At 45.1% G+C, this 25,352-nt stretch overlaps 1 protein-coding gene across 4 annotated transcripts in view; it reads right to left on the reverse strand.

The window, feature by feature from the left end:
• CTNND2 (catenin delta 2) overlaps positions 1 to 25,352 on the reverse strand; it is a 930,783-nt gene that overhangs the window by 17,999 nt on the left and 887,432 nt on the right. The window lies entirely within an intron of this gene.

Raw genomic sequence — 25,352 nt, forward strand, 5'->3', positions numbered from 1 at the left:
GACGTTCCAAGCGCTGGAATTTGCAAAACATTTCTCCAGTCTGTCAGGAGAGATCTCAGATCTCTGCTCCTCCATCATCCAGGTCAACAGAGAGGAGTGACAAGTGAGACCCACCCCCTGCTCCCTCCAGACAGCCTGACTCGGGGAGGGCCTGCCCTTAGTGCTTGCTTTCCTCCCCAGCTGTGAGATAAGTGGTCTCTTTGCAAACCTGCTTTGGCCTGAAGACTGTATTTAAATGAAAACATGCTGCTCAGAACGAGCCTGAAACTCTATTTTTTGCCTGCCTCGCTCCAGCTCTGTCTGGCTCTCTTTTCAACCACCTCCAAGTTTTCCGAAGTGTTTACTCTTCTTTCCTCGGGACCAATCTGTTAGTCATCAGAATGCCGGGAAGCATCGTCCCTTCCCTTCGTCCCTTCCCGTTTATCTCCCTTACATGGTTTCAAGGTCCTTCTCTGCCTCAAATGCCCCGTCCCCACCAGCTCAAGGCCTTCAGCATGACTGTTGCCAAGTATGCACACCCAGGTTGCTACGTTCTCTGATTTGCCCCAGGAATTATATTTTTCAATGTAGAGCATATTCAAAATGCCTCCTACCAATCAATCCTCCATTAGCCTTCTAACATCTGGTTAATATAGGAAAAGCATATATACCATTTTTCATCATGAAAGCCATATAAATACATTATGGATCATTTTTTGAATTTAGAAAGCATAAAGAAGAAAATAAAAATAGCCAACAATTCCACTCTCCTCCTCCCCAGAGAACTTCTGTTGAGATGTCACAGTATTTCCTTTCAGTCTTTTTTCTTCTTTAATTCAAGTTTAGTTTTCTCAAAGCAAGATGTCAAAGAGTACTGACATTATCAAGGAAAAGCAGACACCTGCTCCACTCCCAGTTCCTGCTTCACAGAGGCAACCATTTTTAACTCTTTTGGTTTTTTCATTTTCTCACCTTTTTAAGGGACTTAATTCTCTATAAAGAATCATTGCAAACATAAATGGACGAAAGTTAACAAAGAACAGAATTTAAACCCATTTCAATATTTGTGTCTTTCATTATGTAATTCTCATTATTCCTGTTCTATTTGACCCGTAGGATAAAGCCAAAATTAGAAGTATGCTATTATAAAAGCTACTACCTAGTGCTTATTGAGTATTTACTCCATGGCAAGATTTTCTCAACAATCCCATGGGCTGGATACTATTATTAGCTCCATTTTACAGAGGAAGAATCTGAGCCTTAGAAAGTTAATGGGCCGCCCAAAGTCAAACAGTAAACAAGTGAAGACTCATGTCAACACTAAAATGTGGCATACTGAAAAGATGAAAACTCTAATTTGAAAAGATACATGCACCCCAACATTCATAGCAGCACTATTTACATTAGCCAAGACATGGAAGCAACCTAAACGTCCATCGACAGATGAATGGATAAAGAAGATGTGGTATGTATACATACATATATATATATATATATATATATATATATATATATATATATATATATACACACACACACACACACATACATACAATGTATGTATACTACTCAGCTATAAAAAAGAATGAAATAGTGCCATTTGCAGCAACATGGATGGACCTAGAGATGATTCTCATACTAAGTAAGTCAGACAGAGAAAGACAAATATCATATGATATTACTTATATGTGGAATCTAAAAAAACTGATACAAGTGAACTTATTTACGAAACAGAAACAGACTCACAGACATAGAAAACAAACTTACGGTTACCAAAGGGGAAGGGGGGAGGGATAAATTAGGAGTTTGGGATTGACAGATACACACTACTGTTTATAAAACAGATAAACAACAGGGACCTACTGTAGAGCACAGGGAACTATATTCAATATCTTATAATAACCTATAAGTGAAAATAATCTGAAAAAGAATACACACATATATATATATATATAACTGAATCACTTTGCTGTACACCTGAGACATTGTAAATCAACTACACGTCAATAAAAACATGTGGCATATTGATAAGTCCTTGGAAGTAAGCTGAGGGGATTGAGATGCTATTTGACGGCGTGTGGTTGGGCAAGCGCTCTGGGAACAGTTAACGTTGCGGCAGAGACCTGGCAGATGACAAGAAGCCAGACACTGAAGACACAGGTTGGGGTTTCCGAGCCAAGGGAAGAGCAGAGGTGAAGACCCTGGGGTGGGAAAGTGCTTGGCTGATGTGAGCACAGCAGAAAGTTTCTGTGACTGAAGGGGAGTGAGCAAGGGGGACCAGGAAGACAAGAAGCCTTCTGAGTGTCTAGGACAGTCTGGGGAGAGTAGAACAGAAATGGGGAGACTAGTTAAGGAGCTATTCCACTAGAGGGAGGGAGAGATGACCCTGGCTTGGGTGTGGGCTGGTGGTGAGCAAGGCGCAGATTTTGCATCTAAGTTGGATTTACTGATGACTCGGCTACTGGGTGTGGGAGAGAGGAATGAAGCCTGACCCCGATGCTGCTGGTGTGAACAACGGGGGCCGGAGATGTCACTTACTGAGACAGGGGACCACTGGAAGAGGAGTGGCTTTAGGAAGCGAGATCAGTACTGCCATCTGGGATGTGCTGGGTTAGAGATGCCTGCTGGACATGAAAGAAAAGAGAGAGAATAAAGCAGAACCTGAAAACTGGAATTTCAGGGGTGATGTCAGACTTAGAGGTAAACTTTTGCAGTTCAGTATACGGATATCATTTGAAGCTAAGAGAACAGATGGAAGCCTTGCACGTGAATGCAAATAGAGGAAAGCAGAGGACACAGGGCTGGGACACTCCAATACTTAGAGGGTACAGAGAGCACGGAGAAAATTCACAGGACACTCAGAACGAGCAGAGTGAGCTGGGCGCAGAACCAGAGGGTGTGACGTCAGGCAAGACCAGGAAAGAAGATGCAGAAAGGAGGAGAAGGAGGCCAGCTGAATCACAAGGAGGACCACGAACAGTCCCTTGGCCTTGGGAAGATGGAAGTCAGCGTGACTGGAACGAAAGTACTTTCTTTGGTCTGGTTGGTAAATCTCTAACTCAGGTAGGCTCAAAAGAGAGTGAGAACTGGTGGAGAAATGGTGAGTTCAGACAGCCTTTGGCAAAAGCTGATAATTAAGGGGAGCCCAGAAATGGGGCTTCAAGAGCTAGAGCGACTAAGAGAAGTTTTAATACATCACCTGGAAGAGATTGCGGCATTTCGCATGCTGATGGGAATGACTCGACATAGAGGAAGAAAAACTGGGGACGCAGGAGAGAGTGGGAAACACTTCTTAAGAAAGGAGGGGTTGATGGGATTCAGTGAGCTGTGGGGTCGTGGGCCATGGGATCAGGAGAGAAGACAGACAGGCTGCACAGCCACAGACGCAGCAAGGAGATGGGCTGGTCTGGTGATGGGACAATGAGGAAGTCCTGTTGTGTCTTCTGACATTTTCTGGAGGGGGCGAGGGGATGAGAAGTGAGGTCACCCATCCGCTGAGAGTGAGAAGGAGTTGGAGTTTAGAGGATGGAAGGGGCGAGGGGAAGGGAGGGAGGAGGAAAGGAGAGAGCAAGAAGAGAAGCGTGAGACAGTTCTGGAGGTGGGCGGGGTGCAGGCTGACCGTGGCCATGCAGTCTGGTGGCCAGGAGCTGAGAGGTGACTTGAGGCTCGTGGCAATGAATCCAAAAGGAGAAGACTCATCCCCACGGTGGCTTGTTTTCCTCCAGCCACATTCAGCTGCCCTGGGGCAGGTGTGAGTAGATGGAATCGGATGGATCGGGGGTGGTCAGAAAAGTGACTTGGAAGGAGACAGGGACAAGGGGATGCAAAGGGCATGTCACGGAAGCCCACGGAATCTAAGAGAGGAAAGTAAAGATGGAGGGAGGAGACGGGGAATGAACGCTAGCCAGTGGACTGAGGATGGGAAGAGGGTCAGAGCTATTGGAAGGGGGCACTTCACAGATGCTAGGGGCTTCCTTGAGGGAGGAGAGGAGAACGTCCCAGAAAGAGCACAGAGGAGCAAGGGAGATACCCAGTCCGCCTCCAAGCCTAGTGACGTGGGGCAGAGCGGACGGGACATGAAAAGCCACCACGTGAGAGGGTTGCCGGGGGCTGGGGGGTGTCCTTGGGGACAGCCGGCGTCACAGCAAGAAGCCTGAGAAAAGAAGGGGTGGGTATTGGATACAGGGGGTCTTACTGACAGTAGCCTGTGGGTTCAAGGGGGAAAGGATGAGAGGTGGGTAGGAGAAAGGGAGAAAGGGGGAATACTGGGGCGGATTACTGGTTATTTAGAGCCTTTGAGTGAGAAGAGTCCAGAAGTGATGGCTGAGCCAGGAGTCCTGGGCAGTTGGTGGTGACCGAGGCAAGGAGGGTCTAAGGGCAAGTAGCTAAAACCTGTCCCAGGAAGGGTGGGAGCCGTGGTAACAGGCAGGTGTCAGGGCAGGAGGAGAAAATGTGCTGTCTCTGAGGGATTCTGGGCGTTTCCCTTAAACCCTCCAGAGGATGGCAGCAGGCACAGGGGAGGAGCAGTCTTATAAAAGCCTGTAAAGTACTTCAGAAGTGAATGGACCCATGACTCACATACGGGAACAATTAAAAAATTTGTTTTAAGAAGACGTTCCTTTCTTGTGAAGGGAATGCTTTGTTGACAGCAAAAATCCTTAAATATGATCAAACAGAGGCAGATCATTTTATGTTTGTCTCACTTGCAATTTAGAAGATATTCTTTGCAGGGGGGGCAGGGTTCCAAGGAGTGGCTCAGGAAATTGCTTTAATCAAACCCTTGGCTTCTTTGGTCATGAATAAGTCATGATACTCCATATGTCATGAAAGGTGGGCAAGGTATTTCATAATAAGAATGTGGGCTAACATCTGATATGTCCTAAGACCAAAGGAGACACCAGACGTGAAGGTGGTATAAGTCCGGGTCTGGTTTTGCTTGGCGAGCGGCACTGTACTCAGCGTCTCCCTCTTACGCACGTGAGTGGACATGTTTTGCTCAACGGTTCACAATTGATGACGCTTAGATTCCAATGGGACCAGGTAAGTATTTACATCTCTGGAAGTGTCAGCAAAATGGATGTAATAATAAAACTTCTTATGAAGGAAGAAACTCATAAGAAAGCACCAGAAAAAGATTTCAAATCCTTAATAAGACCCATTTCTGAGAATACAATCGTGTGACAGAGGTGAGTTTGCAGGTGACTTGTCTGTGGGTGATGGGATTAGCAGACACCTGAGGATGGCAGGGAGTGTGTCAGAGGCACCGAGAATGTCGCCCCAGCCAGACACCTCTGCTTGTGGCCAGTGATCGTATGCATGTGGGCACAGAAACTTTGAATGGAGGTGGGAATGGGGAGTCTGGGGAACAGGGCAGAGTGGAAACCCAGTTAAGGCTCTGGATTAGAGCAGTTTCCTGAGCCACAGCTTGGGACCCCCTGGAGAAGCAAGGAAGGTGACCTGGTCCCCGCTCCATATCCATCTTCCCCCTCATTCACGGATGCAGAGTGAAAGGTGTGATGACCAACAAAGACTTCCACCATCACGACCGTCACCAACGCCCAGAAGGGACCTCAGTTTTAATTCTGATGGCACATCCTTCCACACATCATGGAAAAGTGTAACCTTGGATGCTAGAGACCAGGGTACAGATAAATCTACACTCGTTTTAGTGATGCTGAATAATTACCTGGAGGGTAGATCTCATGACCCTTGACATCTTTTACTGCATGAAATTTTTAGTCATTCTACTGAAAAAAAAAAGTTTTGCTTTCTAAAGAAGAAGGACATGAAGATATATTTTCTTTGGGAAAGTTATTGCTGAGCTAACATCTCTTTTAACCAACCAGCCATGGACATACTTGTTATCTAGCCAGCCTGCAATAAATTTATTATTCATTTACTTCCCACTGTCATTCAGAAAGACTTGAAAGTGGTTTACAGAAACACACACAACTTGGGCACATAGCTTTTAAATCATTATTTGCCTCTTTTTTAATAAATTTATTTATTTTATTTATTTATTCTTGGCTGCGTTGGGTCTTCGTTGCTGCGCGCGGGCTTTCTCTAGTTGTGGCGAGCAGGGGCTACTCTTTGTTGCGGTGCACGGGCTTCTCATTGCAGCGGCTTCTCTTGTTGCAGAGCTCAGGCTCTAGGCGCACGGGTTTCAGTAGTTGTGGCACGCGGGCTCTAGAGCGCAGGCAGTAGTTGTGGCCCACGGGCTTAGTTGCTCCGCGGCATGTGGGATCTTCCCGGACCAGGGCTCAAACCCATGTCCCCTGCATTGGCAGGCAGATTCTTAACCACTGCACCACCAGGGAAGCCCTATTTGCCTCTTTGATGATGATGTTTTCTCTTTAACATTTTAAGTCTCTGTAGACCAGAGGTTGTTCCCCAAATTCTATTGGGTGCTTAACCACAGTTCCCCTTCATACCATCCCTTTGGCTTAGATAAGAAAGTTCAAGGAAGGAAACAGAATGAAGAATAGCCACATTAACTAGGGCAGGGCTGTTAATCCTTAATATTGATGATAAAGAACTCTTTTAATATCTGTCTTTCACCTCCAGCAAAATGACCGCAAAGTTGTGCCCTTCAGCTCAAGACACAGCCAAGATGTCAAAAATGTGATACGATATCTGCACCTCAGATTGGTTTTTATTTTTAACACATTAAACTTAAAACTGGAGATTGTTAAATTGTTCCAAGTATAAGAAATAGAAATCCGAAAGAGAAGAGGATTTCAAAGTCATTGAACTTTAAATTGCCACCAGAAATAATCTGATTTTCTTTATCTTACCCTTTTACTGTCCTTCCACCAGTTTCAGCTTCTGTATGAAAGTTCCCGGCGTGTTTCTTTATGAAATTGTTTTATTCCCCAAAGCTACTCTCATCCTCATCATTACTCTCAATGGTCCAGAAAGTGCGAGAATCAAGGTAACTTTCTTCACAGCCTCATGACCATTGGGTCCTCACAGTTTGACTACACGGTGGTCACTATTTCCTACAGATCTTTCCCTTAAGTGTTTTGAGGCCCCTGAATTTATAACCATCTCCTTTATATACATATATTTTACCATCCTATAAACATCTCCACGAAGAGAGAGTTGGTGGAGAGACTTCCACCAACAGAGCCCAGAGGAAGGGGCTAAGTGGTTTTCAGACCGGTCTACACGAGGCTAGTACAACACACACGTGCCCCATAGCCTCTTATTCTGGAAACCATGCAGGACATTCAATTCAGATCAGCACGTGAATATCTTAGGTTTGTGTGCAAAGAAATGAATAGAGCTGTTTGTCAAGGCTCAAACCTGCTTTCACCTTGGGTGTCTCTGTTGAGAGAGGTGGAATTAGACAATTGTTCAAGTCAGCCCTTCTGTCCCACGACCCATTAGGACCACATTGACTGGTCAGCTCTGTCTCAGTTTCTTTTCCATAAATTAAGGGCAAAATGATTCAATCAGCTCTGGGAGTTTTAAATATAGTCCTGCCTGGGCCTCGGGCTCTGAGATTCTGTTGGAATTGTTCTGAGTAAGGTCTGGGCGTTGGTATTTTCAAAAGCACTTAGGAGATGTTAATGAATAGCGTGGCTGGGAACCACTGGCTTGGAGTTTCCATGCATACTTGGCAGTGACTAATAGGGATACAGAATACATTTTACAGGGCTAAATCCTAGGAGGCCTTTAGGTCTTCGACTCCATTTCTCAGTGTCAGATGAGGCACTGACTTCTACAGGAACAAAAACAGGTCCAACCTCAGAGCAGAGGGGTGGCCCCCGAACCCGCCTGCCGCAATGAGCCCCGATCACACCCGATTACCCAGCAATTGCCACGTGATTCAATTTCCCAGTCTACACCTTTGATCAGGCAGCTCTGAGACCTGACACAACACCGTCTCTTTTTCTGTCAAATCTTACTCACCCGGCTCAGTTCTGTGCTAGGTAAACTGAAGGCAGGCAGCACGTGCTCATTCAATCGCTCTTGCTAAATGAATCATGCCTCCGAGGTTCAGGGGAGCTTTTAGCAATACAGCTATGGTTTTCCTTGCCTGCTATGAACAAAATGCTATGACCTCACACTTATGTCTGCTGCAAGCCTGTCCATCTGCCCAGCTGTGAGGCAGGGCTGGGCCTTATTATTTCCTGGTCTCTAGCCTAGTAGCTGCAATACAGAAGTGCCTAATAAATGCTGCTAGATGGATTCAATGATTTAAGATGACTGCATTAATTGTTATAAACGCAATGATAATCAATGTCATAGTCTTTACTGCTAACTCCACAGTTCTTACACTCGTACAGTTCTATAACAGATGAAGGTTATCGGAGCCTTACGGTTTTTTGTTTTCTTAATTTTAGCTTAGAGTAACCTCATCAGTCTATTCTGCTGCTGTTGGTATATCTGTCCTTTATGACATACTTACTGCTGGGCTGAAGGCAGTGTTGGTTTAGGTAAACTGGTACCTACGGATTGCCTACTCTACGTGAAATGGTAATTTCTCTCTGTTCCCCGTGTTTCAATGTGAGGTATATAAAATTGTCTCCTCTTTAACCAATCTTGTAAATAATTCTGGTGCATCATTATACCTGCCACATCTGCGCCTGGCTTGGTGCTGATTCCATTCACAGCCCTCGGAGCACGTACATCTTTACCTCTTGCACATGCCCCGCCCCCAATCTCTACTGCTTCTTGCATCCTGCAGCTCAGAAACCACGAGCCCCCGTCCACAGCAAATACACTCAGTTTTCCCCAAAAACAATCCTTAGGAGAGCTGGAGAAAAAGGAGGAGAAGGGAGAGCGCATCACATTTCTCATTAGATATGTTCCAATGTCCTTTAGTTTGGGTACAGGAGCCCACACCTGCTGTGAGGTGTGACATGTGTCCATTGGACTGATGGGCAGGTTTCTGGAGGGGGTCACCTTGTGGCAACATTACTGGGCAGGGAACACTGATGACCAGGGTCGCTGCTCTGGAGCGGGAACAGGGCGCTGTGCGTGCCAACAGGAGGTGTGCAGGGCATGTGGCTGTGACAGAATGAAAGGAGCCAGGCGGGAGTGTTCCCAGACCTTCTCCTCCCTGACCGCCAAAGAGCATCCTGTCACTGCCAGCGGTGCAGGGCAGCGGGCCCCGCCCCTAGCGCTGGATCAGAGAAGGAATGGAGGACACTGCCAGCTGGACCAGGAGGGAAAAGAGATTAGGGAGAGAACTTGTTCAATCTGTGTAACAAAGAGCTTAGGCCGGAAGTGGAGAGGAAGAGTGAATACCTCAAGGGCTGTTCGGAGAATCTGCTGATGAGGGAGGTTACAGAAAAGGGGTTAAATACCAAATCTTCATCAACGTGCTTCAGGCGATGAGATTAACAGGGCATGGGTGGATATATGTATACGTATAACTGATTCACCCTGCTGTACAGCAGAAACTAATGCAACATTTTAAATCAACTATGCACCAATAAAAATTTTTAAAAAACCAAACAAACAGGGCATGGGATTTCACATTACTTATGTTATGATCTCTGACCTCTGGAAGAGGCGCCCTTCAGTGACTAGACAATGGTGGGGTGGAAAGTGACAAAGTTAGTGAATATCTATAGCTGTGATGGATAAGTTAAACGGGGAGGTTCCCATTAGCAGTTCTGTTTTCAAAGTGAGTTTTGAAAGTTTTATCTTCTAAGAATTTAGATGTAACAAATCTTTTCTAGTGATAAGTGACATCTCTGACTTGGACAAAAGCTTCAGAAAATAATTAACCTTGAAAATGGAGAATAGTTGTTCTTTCCACTGAGGATATTAATTGGCCCCCGAAATAGATACTAAGACACTGTTACGCCAGTATATGTTTTTCCTCTCTTTGAAAACAACTCTGGAGCTTCCTTAATTTGATAAGATTTAGCTGGCATCTAAACAAGGATTCCTCAGGGGGCATACAGAGACTCTTTAGTTCTGAAGTAACAAATACAAGCTTTTTGTGTTAGCTGTCCTTGAAGTCTCTCGGCCCATAGAGCTTGTCAATTCTAATTTGCTATGATGACTTGAGATATAAAGAAAGTGTGCTGAAAATCCTTGGGGCTTTAAGCAAACCAAGTTCGTCCACTCATTCAACCCAGAACACTTACAGCTTATACTTCAATCACTTCATCAGGAACCTATTTTTCAAATGAAAGTTAAAACCTGAGTTGTTGCCATCCGCTGAAAAAGGTAACCAGCTGAGATACTGCTCACTTAAGAAAAACTTGATTGCTCAAAATTGTGCCAGTTTTCCAGTCATTTTTTAAGTGGAATAAACCTATTGATGTAATCACATGAAGAGAAAGAAAAGATTCCAAATTAGCGGTAGTTATACACACATCCTCCTTACTTCAATAAAAGGTATTATAGAGAAAAACATGGAAATAGAATATTCAGAGTCTGTGTGATTGAAGACCAAGCCAGATTTTGCCTGTCGATGAAACCACAGCTCCTCCTGGCTATAATAAAACAAGCTTCCATCTATTTTTAAGGTAAACTGTTTGTTAAAAGATTCATTAAAACTAATTCCCTCAACAATTCCAAAAGCTATTAGAGTTAAATATTTAAACTAAATCTTAAGGGCCAAAAGGAAGTATCTGCAGAAGTAAATACCACCTGACATACCCGGTTACTTTCATTAGTTTGTTTCAGCTCTGGTGCTTCTAATGAAATTTAATTAAATTGATTTGGCTACTTAAAGGTATAGGATACCTAAGGATAAGAGTCTTCTGCAGTATGTACCATCTTTTAAAAGCAAATACTGAGTAAATCCATTTTAGGAATTCCATTTATTACCATTGAACTAATTCTAAAGAACCAATATTACTGAGAAGATTTGACAAGTTGGAAAGAAATTGATACAATTTGGTGGAAGAAAGTATATCATGGTTAACTACCAGTAGTTAACTGGTGCCAAACGGAATGCAGAAAACCACCTGGCAAATTGAAATAAGAGCAGCTCAGGCCTTTTGTTTCCCTGGCATCACTTTGGAGGCCTTAAAACAAAGATCTGATGTGGATGATCTTGAACAATGGCCTTTGTGTTCCAACTAGTGCTGCAAAGTTACATTTGGGGTGAAACTGAACAAAGTCCCATCTTCAGGTTGACAAATCCAAATGTCTGGCTTCTAGCAGCAAAGTCATTCTGACATTTGGAAAGCCAGGTATTTTGCATCTATACTCATCAGCGGCCAACAAGTTCAAAGCTCACCCTGGGTCCCAACCTCAATGTCTGCACATTCCACACTGCTTCAGAATGCCTTAAACCATGGAAATGGAAGCGGAGTCATGGAATGAGCCCTCTGCTGATCTTAAACTCTGGGGTAGCTACATGGTTGGATTTGTTTAATAAACATTAATAAGTACCTAGCACTGTGCTGGGTACAGGGGCAAGAACAGACAGAGGTAGGCATGGCTCCTGAGGGGAAGATAAAGGGGAGACGGACGTTTAAAATAGGATTATATCACATTGCATTTCTGAAAGAGCCAGGAAGAAAAAGGCACAGGTTATTATGAGGGATCTTTACTAGCCTTGGAGAGTTGGAGAGAGAGGTTACCTTGAGGAAGAGACAAACTGAGATTGAAATAGCCAGGCTTGGTGGGAGAGGAGGGAGGGCGTTCTTGGCTGAGGAATGAACCTTCGCCCATGCAGTGCAAAGGCACTGAGGTTGAGGAAGGTGAGCTTGGAGAGAAGGGTAGGAAAGTGAGAGAAACTGGAAGCCACAGAGAAGTTTTAATCAGGAGACTGACTGGGTCAGGTTTGGATTTATAAGAGTGTATTCTGAATTTTTAAGGGAAAAGAGATTGAAGATGGTGAAGGAGATTCCACGAAACCAAGCAGGCAGCAATCTCATCAGGCCTAGGGACAGATGATGTGAAAATAAAGATGGGAGAGGTAGCTGGACTTGAGAGATATTCAGAGAATAGAATCAGCAGGGCTTGGTGCCAAATGTAGTGAGATAAGGAAAAAGGAGGTATTAAATAACTCCTGGAATTCTGGAAAGAACAACCAGGTGGGTTAGGTGCTCTTTATAGAGATGGGCAACAATGGAGGAAGAATAGATTTGGGGAAGATATTGAGAGGTACGTGTTAGATGTGTGGAAGGTTAGAGCTTGTGAGCTAGTTCAGTGGAGATGTCACGTGGGTTGTTGTGTATCTGTAAGCTTAGAGTTCAGGAGTGAGGACCACACAGAGAAATAAATGTGGATGCCATTGGCCTTCAAATGTATTTTAAAACCATGGGCCAGGGGCTTCCCCGGTGGCACAGTGGTTAAGAATCTGCCTGCCAATGCAGGGGACACAGGTTCGAGCCCTGGTCCAGGAAGATCCCACATGCCGTGGAGCAACTAAGCCCGTGTTCCACAACTACTGAGACTGCGCTCTAGAGCCTGTGAGCCACAACCACTGAGCCCACGTGCCACAACTACTGAAGCCCGTGAGCCTAGAGCCCATGCTCCGCAACAAGAGAAGCCACGGCAATGAGAGGCCTGCACACCACAACGAAGAGTAGCCCCCACTCGCCACAACTAAAGAAAGCCCACGTGGCAACGAAGACCCAATGCAGCCAAAATTAAATAAACACATAAATAAATTTATTTAAAACAAACAAACAAACAAACAAGAAAACAACCATGGGCCAGATGAGATCATCTCCACTAGACGGAATAGGATGAAAAGCAAAGATGCCTCAGGGAAGACCAGGAGTCTGCAAAAAAGACTGAGATGGAGGCTTGCAAGTTCAGAGAACACCCAGGGGAGAGCGGCAGTGGAGAAGCCCGGGAGGAGATCGTGAAAGGGAGGAGGATGTGGCCAGAACTGCTACAAATCCATTTCCTTTTCTTCCTAGACACACACCTGGACCACATGTCCCAGCCTGCCTTGCAGTTTTTATGGCCATGTGATGGAGATCCTGCTAAATAATGTGCCCCCCCAAAGATATCCATGTCCTAGTTACCTAGAACCTGTGATAGGCTACCTTACGTAGCAAAGGGACTCTGCAGGTGTGATTAAGTTAAAGATATTGAAAGAGGGAGATTACTCCGAATTATCTGAGTGGGCCCAGTGCAATCACAAGGGTCCTTAAAGAGAGATGCAAGAGGGTGGCATTTAGAGAAGGTGATGTGACCACAGAAGCAGAGAAAGAAAATCAAAGAAGCTATGCTGATGGCTTAGAAAATGGAGGAAGGGGCCACTGGCCAAGGAGAGTGGCAGCCTCCAGAAGCTGGAAAAGGAAATGGATTCTCTAGACAGCTTCAGGAAGGGGTGCATCCAGGACCAACACTTTGATTTCAGCCCAGTGAAACCCCCAGTTTGCACTTCTGACCTCGAGAACTGTAGGATCATGAATTTGTGTTTCTTGAAGCCACTAAGTTTGCTCTAATCTGTTAATGCAGCAATAGGAAACTAACAGAGAGCAATTAATTTGTTTTAAAGCCATGTTTATTTGGGGCGTGCTAGACACAACTGATCAGACTTGTGGACAACTTAAGATGATTAAATACCTGCAACAAGGTTCTGCGACAGGATGTGAATATAATTTTCTTCCATTGTCTGTGTTTCGGCTAAGGTCCCAAAGCAGTGAATACCAGATGCCCCATTGCTCCAGATATATCCTCAAAGTAAAGAACTAGATCATCCATTCATAGTTGTGAAAGTGGAGAACAAAGTAAGGTTCTGCAGCATTAAGACACGCTCCATCTCCAGATTAGATAAGATTAGGCTGAGAATTCACTGGCGGGTGGAGAATGCCAGTGGGGAGGGCTTCCTCGGAGGCAGTCAGTGGGCTGGGCATTCCCCATCCTTCCTCTCCTGAAGCCCGGGAAGTGAACTCCTTATTCCGCCTGACCACAGGCTCTCTGGAGTATGGGCGTTGCAGGGACCGGCGTCTGCAGTACCGTTATCAGGGTGATGCACAGACTCAGTGCCAGAGGTGGAGCGACCATGGAGCTTAAGAAGCTTAGGTCTCAGGCCTGTCCACTGCATGACCCCCTCCAAGGCCTGTAGGAAATTTTATATTCATAGAGTATATTCTTCTTAAACAGGATTACCCAAACTACCTAAGCTCCAGGGCGCAAAATCTGTATCCGCTCTGGTCTATGTGCAGTGGAGAAGCAGAAGCCTGAGGCGGATGGAGAGTGCGGGGCACTTAGCTGGAGGCGCCAGGTCCAGGCCAGGAGTCCTCAGGTGGAGGCTGGTACCGGCGAGCAAACCACACCACTGCCCCCACGAGAGAAGGAGCCAGCGCGTGGGCATCTGTCCTAGGCGCGATACCAATGCCAGGCTACAACCGCATGGGCCGGGCTCTCTCTCCTCTCTGCTCATCCCCCTCCCCTGCCAGAGCCTGATGGGGGGGCGGGTAGGGGGCATTGGGACACAGGAAGGAACAGCTTCTGAGAGGGCGGGGGGCAGATGGAGGTAGGAAGAGAGAAGAAATTGATCATGTTCTTTCTCCCCAGTCAAATTAAGGCTCTCTTAGACGCAGTTCATCCCATCTACTGGGATCCACTGAAAAGGTGGGGTGAGTTTGAATGAACTGCCCAAAGTAAATAACAAGAATGGTGGTAGATTTACATGAAACTTAGTGAGTTTTTTTCTAATTTGAAAAGAGATATGCACCCCAATGTTCACAGTGCCACCGTTTACAGTAGCCAAGACATGGAAGCAACCTAAAGGATAGATGATAGATGATAGATGATAGACCTGTCCTCTCCCATCAACAGGTGAATGGATAAAGAAGATGTGGTACATATATACAATGGAATATTACCCAGCCATAAAAAAGAATGAAATAATGCCATTTGCAGCAACATGGATGGACTTAGAGATGATCATACTAAGTGAAGTTAAGTCAGAAAAAGACAAATATCATCTGATATCACTTATATGTAGAATTTAAATACATGATGCAAATGAACTTATTTACAAAACAGAAATAGACTCACAGACATAGAAAACAAACTATGGTTACCAAAGGGGAAAGGGGGGTGTATAAATTAGGAGTTTGGGATTAACAGATACACACTAATATATATAAAAGAGATAAACAACAAGGTAAGGTCCTACTGTACAGCATAGGGAACTACATTTAATATCTTGTAATAACCTATAATGGAAAAGAATCTGAACAAGAATATACATACATGTACATATATATGTATGTATGTGTATGTATACATACATATACATATATAACTGTATATATATGTATAAGTGAATCACCCTGCTGTACACCTGAAACTAACACGACATTGTAAATCGATTACACTTCCAAGAAAAAAAAAAAAGCTTAGTGAGTTTTCTAGTTCCTGATTCAATCCTTTTCCTCTGCCTTTTGTCTCTGGGGTATTTTCGAAGGTTCTGATTTAAAATGTTACAGTAAAGCCACCTGGCAGAGCAGAGGCAGGAAGGAAACATTCAGCTTGGACACCGCTCAGGAGGATTTTCCCCAACTTGGAGGTCCAGTCCCACAACAGCTCTAACTACTCACTTCTTGTTTAGAAACTGCCATGTGCATCGATTTCCACTTTTGCACAATTGATTTTTGCTTCTGTTCCCATTTGCGCCTTTGTTTTTGGACAGATATCATATGATTAGTGTCTGCGAATTGTCTCCGAGAGGTTAGGGGACCTCATGAAGGAGCACCTTATTTGTCAATACAAAAAAATCAACACGCGAATGTGTGTTATAGCTGAGTTTAACCTCAGCCTTTTTGTTTCTTACCCCAGCTTGACACGCAGTGATTTAGAAAAGAAAGAACTCAAGGAGCTACAATTTTGAGTCTTGAGGACACTGCACTCAGGTTGTTTAAGAGTCTGGCCAAAAGTCTTCACGTCCTTCCGGTCATCTCTTGGTGAAGAATTTTCCAGCACAGTAGAAAGATTAATAAATTCCTGGTAGGCAATTTCCTTGCTAAAATGACAGCTCTACATTCAGTCGTTTAATTTATTTCTATAGAGGATTTACCACCTTTCTATCACCATCTTAGATACTCCCCAAGTAAAAATCTCTTAATTTTCAAAATGGCAACATGCTAAAGCGAGTATCAAAGTATTTCTTGCTCTTCTTGCTGCAAAGCTTAAAGATCAAAATTTTGAATTTTGATCATGTTGTGTTTATTTCCTTGACAGTATTTCAAAATATCTTTCTAGTTCTCGCTGAAATCTGGTACTGATTTTTAAATATCCAGCAGGTGAGGGTGATGAGGGATGTGAAGCATGAAATGTGACTTCAGTTCGCAGGGATCAGGACCACTGGCTCATCTAGGTACAGAGGTCAGTCTCCTGGAAGCTGCGAAAGACAACACGGAGCGCTGTGTCCACTCTCTCATCCACTGTAGTTTGGACATTTGAGGAAATCTGCAGGCACGCCCTTCCCTATCCATAATTACTTATTGATTTCTTGTTTTGTGAGTGCAGTGGTGGCAAGGGCCAATGAAATGAATCCCATGGCAGTAAGAAAAGAGAGTCCTGTGCGATTCAGGCCGTGAAGGGCATGACTCCACTCCCATCAAAGCTCATTACTCACTGGCTGAATGGTACCTGCAACCTGAGAGTCTATCTTTAAAGATTAGTTTTATGCTTTGTTTCTCTCATCCAAATGGCAACAGTGAATACAATATCGCTATCCGCAGAAACACCACCTTTTTCCATTTCAAGCACACGTGGTTGGGCATTCTCTGAGACAAGCTCATTGTGCAAGATCCCAACGTTTCACGTGGTGGGTAGGGGGATGGGGTGCCCTACAGGAACACAACTGTAGAAACACGGGGACACGACTATTAGTGGGGGTAAAATGAGTCTGGTTTCGAACCCTGGTGATTGTCAACAGGTTGGATTCTGACCTTTGATTTGTCTTTGATTTGATCCCTGCATTTACGAACGCAGGATTTTAATTTGCTCAGAGAGTGTTTGAGTAGATGCTGTTGTCTCTGAAGCCCTCTGAGATACTTAGAGCGAAATAATGAGCCTCAGCATTGTAAGCCGAACACTGGACAAATTGTCTACTTGACAATAGGGACTGCCCTGTCCCTTTCCATGATGACTTTACAGGGTCTGTTTTAAAGGCTCAGCGTGTTTTCTTGGCGAGCAGCCCATGGAGAAGCAAGACAGTAGAACAGAGGTGGTGCCCCCTCAGTTAACATCACCGTCTTCTGGTACCCAATGCTCAGAGGCATTCTCACCGTGATGCCCCGAGGCTTCCTGCTACTTCTTCACTCCATCTCAGGACACGTCTGTGCCTCAGGACAGAGCAGATTCATTGTACCTGGAGCTCCACGACTTCCCGTAGATCCGTCACCCTGAGAAGGGTTCCCGTGGTATCACACAGGATGGCTTGGGATGACTCCATGTTGCTATTGTGGCTTTTCTCAGAACCTTCTAGGGTGGCCTGGAGTTCCCAAGGGTCTTTGCTGGGGCAGAGGGGCCTCACCCGCTGAGTCCCATTGAGACCCAGAGACCAGTGCTTGTCTGAAGGTGCAGATGGGAGCCGGGAAAGGACAAAAAGCTGCTGTGCTGGGCTGGCATGTTCACCCTGGGACTCTAGGAGCATGTCCTACATAAGGCAGATGTCATGGGCGTTGGCAGGGGACCTCCTGGCTGGCACCTTGACCTAGGAGCCGACCATGACCAGGTAGGAATTAACCACCATCCAGTGCAACATTCAGGCATGCTGGCTGTAATTCTTTAATAAGAGGTTATTTTGCCCCAACATGAGAGCAAATGTGAAGATCTTGTTTAAGTGATAAACAAGCTTACATTTTAAGTGACTGCTATGTAAATAACATTTGAAAGCAAAATGGGCCACACCAATTTTAAAACCAAAGCCTGTTAATGGAATTTGTGTTTAGGAAGCCCCACTATATTGGTCTTGGACCTAACGTCTCAGGAACACCGGCAGTGATCTGTACTGGCTGGGAATGAGATAAACGTCATTTTTTCTTGTCATTAAGCTGATGGCTGCATTGACAACCTTCACGGACACTGGTAGCCAAGAGGGAAATTTAGAAGTTTGCAGAAACAGAGAAATCAAAGTAAGTATGAACTGCAATTTTTTTTTTTTTTTTTTTTTTAAATTCACATACAGTTGCGGGGGATTGGGTTTTTTTTTCTTTTTTTTTTTTTTTTTTTTGCGAGGACATAAGTTTTGTTTTTTTTTTTTTTACTATTTTATTTATTTATTTATTTATTTTTGGCTGTGTTGGGTCCTCGTTTCTGCGCGAGGGCTTTCTCCAGTTGCGGCAAGTGGGGGCCACTCCTCATCGCGGTGCGCGGGCCTCTCACTATGGCGGCCTCTCTTGCTGCGGAGCACAGGCTCCAGACGCGCAGGCTCAGTAATTGTGGCTCACGGGCCCAGTCGCTCCGCGGCATGTGGGATCCTCCCAGACCAGGGCTCGAACCCGTGTCCCCTGCATTGGCAGGCAGATTCTCAACCACCGCGCCACCAGGGAAGCCCTGCAATTTTTTTTTTATAAATTTATTTATTTTATTTATTTATTTTTGGCTGCGTTGGGTCTTCATTGCGGTGTGCAGGCTTCTCATTGCAGTGGCTTCTCTTGTTGTGGAGCACGGGCTCTAGGTGCATGGGTTTCATTAGTTGTGGCACATGGGCTCAGCAGTTGTGGCTTGTGGGTTCTAGAGCGCAGGCTCAGTAGTTGTGGCGCATGGGCTTAGTTGCTCCGCGGCATGTGGGATCTTCCCGGACCAGGGCTCGGACCCGTGTCCCCTGCATTGGCAGGCGGATTCTTAACCCCTGTGCCACCAGGGAAGTCCCTAAACTGCAATTTTTAAAAAAGTTAAACCATCTACATTATTTTTGCCAAAGATGTAGACATGCTTCATTTAACTTATTTCATTTACTTCATTCTTGTTTACGAGCACATAGTCACACAGTCTTTTTCAGGGAGCATTTGTTCATTTTGCATAATATACATTTAAGGTATCCATTCAGAATTCCGTTCATTAGGAGTTGACATTAATTATGCTACAGTTGGGGGCAAGTCTCACTGCAATTTCTATGAAGAAATGACTTGTAGTGTAAGTTTGTAATACACATCCTCCCCAAATTAATATCTGAACCAAGGAGGAAAATTGTTTTTTCTATAAAAGTACAAATAAATCTCATCTAGTTATTAAATATTATAGCACCATTATGTTGCACAATTTTTAGCTCTAAGTTCACGCTCTTTATGATGCTTACAAGTCATTCTTTAAAAGTTTGAATTGAATATTTTTTTTAATTGAAGTATTGTTGATTTACAATGTTGTGTTCATTTCCAGTGTACAGCAAAGTGATTCAGTTATCATTCAGCTAAATTAATCTGCTCTACAATTATTTCAGATGGAATAATCTTAATTCAGATGTGGTGAAGAGGTCGGAAAACTGATTTTCAGGGGAGGTGATATTAAAAAGAATATTCAGGGAGGCGGGTAGGGTGGAAGGTGGGGTACAGATGTTTGCAAAGGCTCCACAGGGTGGGAGAGAAGGAGGGAGAGGGAACTGGGAGCACGGAAGTTAGGTACAGCTGGCGGCTGAGGGCAGGCAGAGCCAGGAATTAAATGGAGAGCTAGGCTGCGGCTGCACCTGAAAGGTCTCACGGGCTGCACGATGATGTCTGGATTTCTTCCTGCGGGCGGTGGGAGCCACTGAGAGGTGCAGTAGTAATTTAATCAGATGTGCTTTTTAGGAAGTTCACCCCGGCTGCCCTTTGGAGAACAGACAGGAGTGGAGGGAGCCAGAAGGCGTGGAGACCAGTTAGGATGGGGGTTGATGATCCAGAAGACGGAAGCAGCTTTTCATGGCCATGACCGTGGAGAGAGATGGATGGAGACAGAAGACTGGGGTTTTCTGGTGGGTTTGACGCAGATGTGTGAAGGAGAGGAAAGAGCCAGTGGTGGTTCCTGGGTCCTGGCTAGGGTGATGGGTGGAGGGCTGTGATCAGAGAACGCAGGGAGAGGAGCTGGATCCAGGAACAGTGGGCTCGTGTGAGGCGCTGCAGGCATCTGAGTAGGTCATCTAGCGGATGGCTAGATATATGGAGAGGCCGGGCCTGGAGAAAGAGAGGCGGGAGACCGCTACACGTGGCTGGTAACTGAACCCAGGGAAGGGCTCCAGACACCCAGCAAGAGGCCGTGTGCGAGATGAGAAAGATCTAAACACAGAGCCCTGAGCGACACCAACATTTAGGGAATGAACAGGAAGACAAGCCCATAAAGGATGGAGGAGGGACAACCAGAGAGCCTGAGGCAACTCAGGGGACGATGGTGTCACGGGGAGTCGGGAGACTTTCTGCGAGTGACGCCATTTATCACATTTTCAAACTATCAACGTACAGGGTCACGGCAGGGCCTCTTCTCGGAGGGACACGGCATGCTGTCTCCTAAGCCTGGGCCTGACCTCACCCCTTCTCATTCCAACCCTCTGCACCACCCTCAATCCAGCGAGCCTGTCTTCAGCATGCTCGGCCTGCCACGTACACAAACTCCGCACTAAAATGGAATAAAAGCGTTCCAGCTACCTCTAAAACCCTGACAACTTTCACCGTCACTACTGGGCTTCCTACAAAACCCTACGTGTGTAGTTTGGTTTACCTACACCCCACCACGCAAGCGTCTTCCCTTTGGGGCTGTGCAGACATTGCCAGTATCGTTGGCTGGCACAGCTGCTTAGGAGAAAGACCGTGGGAAGGGGGCCCTGGATTAGGCATCGAGGGGCTGGAAAGAGGGAAGACGAACAAAGAAAGGGAATCGTGAAAATGCAGGTGGAGGTGAACAACGATGACGATGATAAAATGAAATACTAGGATCCAAATGTCCAGCTGCCTGTGGACAGGACGGCACAGAGCATTTGTCAGCCAAACGGCATGAAAACTGTTCTAGGATTCACAGCGGTTAACTCCCACTGGTATGTGACTCTCCAGCTGACAAAGCTCTGAGATGACCGCTATCCCCTTTGAGGTCATCAGCGGTGTGGCCAGGCAGGTGTATGGCGTTTACTTCACGGATGAGGAAAGCAAGGGACGGGAATGGGACCAATGGGAAGATGCCCGCAGTCTCCATGAAAAGATGTGAAGGTTCTCGGATGCAAGGGTTGAGGAAAGTTCCAGGCTCTGATACATAAAGCAGAAGGAAGGCATCACGGAGGTCCATTTTAGACCATTTTTAGAGATTATTTACTTTTTTGGAGACTCTGTGTCAGGAACCTGCCCACCAGGTTCACATAGCTGGATACTAAACAACACCAGTGCATCGCTGAGCCCCGACTGTGAGGCCCAGTGAATTCTCCCTGTCCGTCTGAGGAGTGGGCCACAGGACTGCCCGAACTCAGCTGCTGCACCGATGGGCAGAGAGGCTCACATAACTTGCCCAAGGCCATGCTGCTAGTAAGTGGCAGGGCTGTGCCTTTAACCTCTGGCTGTTTGATTCTAAGTCCTGTGCTCTGTGTACTTCACCAGCTGGTACAATGAGCCCCCCAGGAACTAATACACTCCCAGGCTTCATTAGTTGAAGTTCAGTGCCCAGCACCAGGGAAGTATAGTCTCATTATTCTCTTTCTTCTCCTGCAAATAAACTTGGAAGAATATATTCATTTCGGGGTGCTACAATACAAAAGGGATGCTGATAAACTTGCACGCACGTGGAAAAAAGTGACAGCAGTGGTGAAGGTCGCGGAAACGTTGATATATTACAACTGAGCATGAATTGTGTGAGTGAAAAATATTGCTGCCATATCGGTAAGCAAAGGATGCTGCAGCCATCCAGCCATCGCATCACAGCCGCCCTGACGGTGAGCCCCGAGGGAACCCAGGGTGGAGGCAAGATGCCCCCCATCTAGCAGTCAGCCACGGCAGCCACCCCCTGACGGTGCCCCCTGAGGACGCTCAGGATGGGAAAGCACAGGATACTGGCCCCAGAGAGCTGAGGTGCAAATCAAAGATTTCAGTGAGCCCAGACTCTTGCATCTTCCCATACACAGAAAAGCACTAAGCTCCTTAACTTGAGATGTCTGGTTTTCTTTAATTAACAGTCATCGTTTGATATTCCGACCACCTGGTCTTTGTTGCAGAAACTCCTGTGTATCCTGGCTCCCCCTCTTACCTCTTTGGAGCGGTCCCTCAGAGTGATCTGAGATGCTGGGTCCCAGGCTTAAGTCCTCAGTTTTGTACACCAAATAAAACATAACTTTTTACTTTCAGGTTGTGCATTTTTTTCTCAGTCAACAGTTGTAATAATAATAAATGTTGCTATCCCTACAACTGAGAAGGGATGGCCTTGTACAGAGTTGGTTAGCTTCAAACACAGGAAGGCTATCATAGAGAAGAGAAATTAGACTTTTTAGTATGCGGTTGGAGGGCAGATGTTGCAGGTAGGGAGATTTTTGCTTAACGTAAGAAGTTCTGAAAAATCATGGTCACCCTGAAATGGAATAAAATGCCCCATGAGGTAGTGATTACAATGAATATTTAAGATACTTGAACAAAAGCAAATGACTACTGGAGCTGATACTGCCTTTCTTCTTTTAGTAAAATAACTCCTTTCCTCCTGCTACCAAGTTTTAGCAGGTGTCACGGCGTCCCACTTTTCCTGTCCTCCCTCACAGCTGGGTACCTGGCCGTGGCCACATGACTGAGTTCTTGCTCCTGGGAGGAGAGCAGGAGTTTGCTGCTTGCTTCAGAGAGCATGACTTGGGCTTCCCTGGTGGCGCAGTGGTTGAGAATCTGCCTGCCAATGCAGGGGACACGGGTTCGAGCCCTGGTCTGGGAAGATCCCACATGCTGCGGAGCAACTGGGCCTGTGAGCCACAACTACTGAGCCTGCGCGCCACAATTACTGAGCCTGTGCGTCTGGAGCCTGTGCTCCACAACGGGAGAGGCCGCGACAGTGAGAGGCCCGCGCACCAGGATGAAGAGTGGCCCCCGCTCGCCGCAACTGGAGAAAGCCCTCGCACAGAAACGAAGACCCAATACAGCCAAAAATAAATAAATTAATTAATTAATTAATTAAAAAAAAAAAGAAGAGCGTGACTTGCCCTCACTCGTCCTCTCTCTCTTCCTATGGGCTGGAATGAGAGGGGACGAGCTAAGCTAGGGAGCTTTGTCCACACAGGCAAGGATGACACCCTAGTACAAGGCAGAGTAACAAGACGGGTCCCAGGGTTACCTGCTGACCCTGGACCACCTGCCTAACCAGCTACAGTTCCATGAGAGGGAAAGAGAGACCTGCTTAGCTGGAGCTTCTGTATTTTTGAGTCTCTCTGTTAGAGTGGCTTAGCCTGGGCCCTAACCAAACACGATTTTTTGGAGATGTACATAGGATTAAGGTATTATATAAGGGTTTGTAAGAGATGATTTCTATAATAATTGTACATACACACCCCCAGCAAATTTATCTCCTTGCAAAACGAGTTGTCCCAACAGACCATACCATAGTCAAACATAATCACTCTACTATGTCAGTGACCTCGTTTTTTTAAAGTACCAATGTTCAAAAAAGTCAAGAACTTTTGATGTCCTGCTTTTCTTTTATCCCTTTATCAAGTCTGTTCCAAGGCTCATCTTCTTTTCCTTTAGAAAACATCCTCTGCAAAAATACAGATGATAAAGACATTTTAAAGTTCTCTCTGTGGTTATCTAATCTTAAGGATTGGTTTAAAAAAAAATACAAAAACGTGATGCATTATTTAGCCTGCTGGTGATAACATTCTTCTTCAGTTATTTATTTTCCCTTAGGGGAGAAAATCAGAAGTCCAGGCCTCACTGAAGTTGAAGATTTGGATAATGCAAATGTTTTGGCTCACAATGTATCAGGAATCCAACATAATTTGGTCAGCACTCCCAGCCAAAAGAATATTCTGATGTATTAAATGGATTTCTAAGTAAAATAAAGTAGCTGAGCTAATGAATTGTGATTGTGGCCTCTGTGCTTGTGTCCTAGGAGGAAATAAGCCAGTGCCAGATGGACCTTTAATTCTGTCTCATAGATATGCCATTTTTATTTCAATTTCCATCTCTCTACTCATGTTTTTCCTCTTAGACATAATGCCCTTTCCTCTTACCTCCTAACTTATGCACACTCTACAGATTCAAGGTTTTGCTCTATAATTTTCCTTCTCTTAATTTATCCAGTAAACCTGTGGTACGTAACTCTGAATCTAATGTAGTTGCCGATCGTTGTTCCACATTTCATTTTTATCCACAGTAGCTGCTCTACGTGTCATGTTTTCTTTGGAATTCTTCCTTTTCTAAGCCTATACTAGGTGTTTAGTAAATAGATTTGAAGCATGGATAATTAAAAGACATGGATCAGGCATTTTTAAAATGATATATTAATTGTCAATGAAGAACAAAATGGAAATCTACTGTCCTACTGATTAAAAACAATTCATAAGGATGAATGAATTTGGGTTTTCTCACCAAAGGACCTTTCAAAAAAGAAAAGCTTCTGTGCATTTTGAGCTTTGTTATTAGCAGCACTTATACTGAGCACAAAGTCCTCATTCCATATCACGACTGCATAATATGGAAGTTATTAAGAACATCTCTTGGGACTTCCCTGGTGGCACAGTGGTTAAGAATCAGCCTGCCAATGCAGGGGACACAGGTTCGAGTCCAGGTCCGGGAAGATCCCACATGCCGCAGAGCAACTAAGCCTGTGTGCCGTGACTACTGAGCCTGCGCTCCAGAGCCCGTGAGCCACAACTACTGAAGCCCGGGTGCTGCAATTACTGAGCCCACATGCTGCAACTACTGAAGCCCGCGCACCTAGAGCCCGTGCTCTGCAATGAGAAGCCCACACACCGCAATGTAGAGTAGCCACTGCTCGCCGCAACTAGAGAAAGCCCACGCACAGCAACCCAATACAACCAAAAAAAAAAAAAGAAAAAAAAAAACTCTTTCTCAATATTTTCAAATCCTGGGTCAATGAAAAACATCACCATCAGCTTCTCCAGCCCATCTTTCTTGAGTCTCCTCATATGAACCACATTTTAAACCCTCTTTAGCTCTTCAGTTTTAGCTCCATTAAATTTCTGTCAACACATTCTTTTTTTTTTTTTCACGGAGAGAGACAATTACACTTTCTGAACCCTACTACCAACACAGAAAAAAACTAAGATGGAAAACTCATACTACTATTCAACAAATAACTTGTAGAGTCTCTAAAAGCCGTTTCCCTTCAATGCACAGAAGTATGAGAAGGTGCATTTCAGCAAAGAGATGTTCGGGATCCGAGGGAAAGTGGAGTTTATTTGAGGCAGTAATATTTCATTGAACTTCTGGAGCCACCGATTCAGAACGACCAGCTCTTTTCTAATTTATAGCGTGTTCTTCATGTCTGGCTGCCTGTTTAGCTGAAGGATCCTGTCCTGGGAGAGAATTCATTTG

The sequence above is a fragment of the Balaenoptera musculus genome, chromosome 3, assembly GCF_009873245.2.
Source record: "Balaenoptera musculus isolate JJ_BM4_2016_0621 chromosome 3, mBalMus1.pri.v3, whole genome shotgun sequence".
NCBI lineage: Eukaryota > Metazoa > Chordata > Mammalia > Artiodactyla > Balaenopteridae > Balaenoptera > Balaenoptera musculus.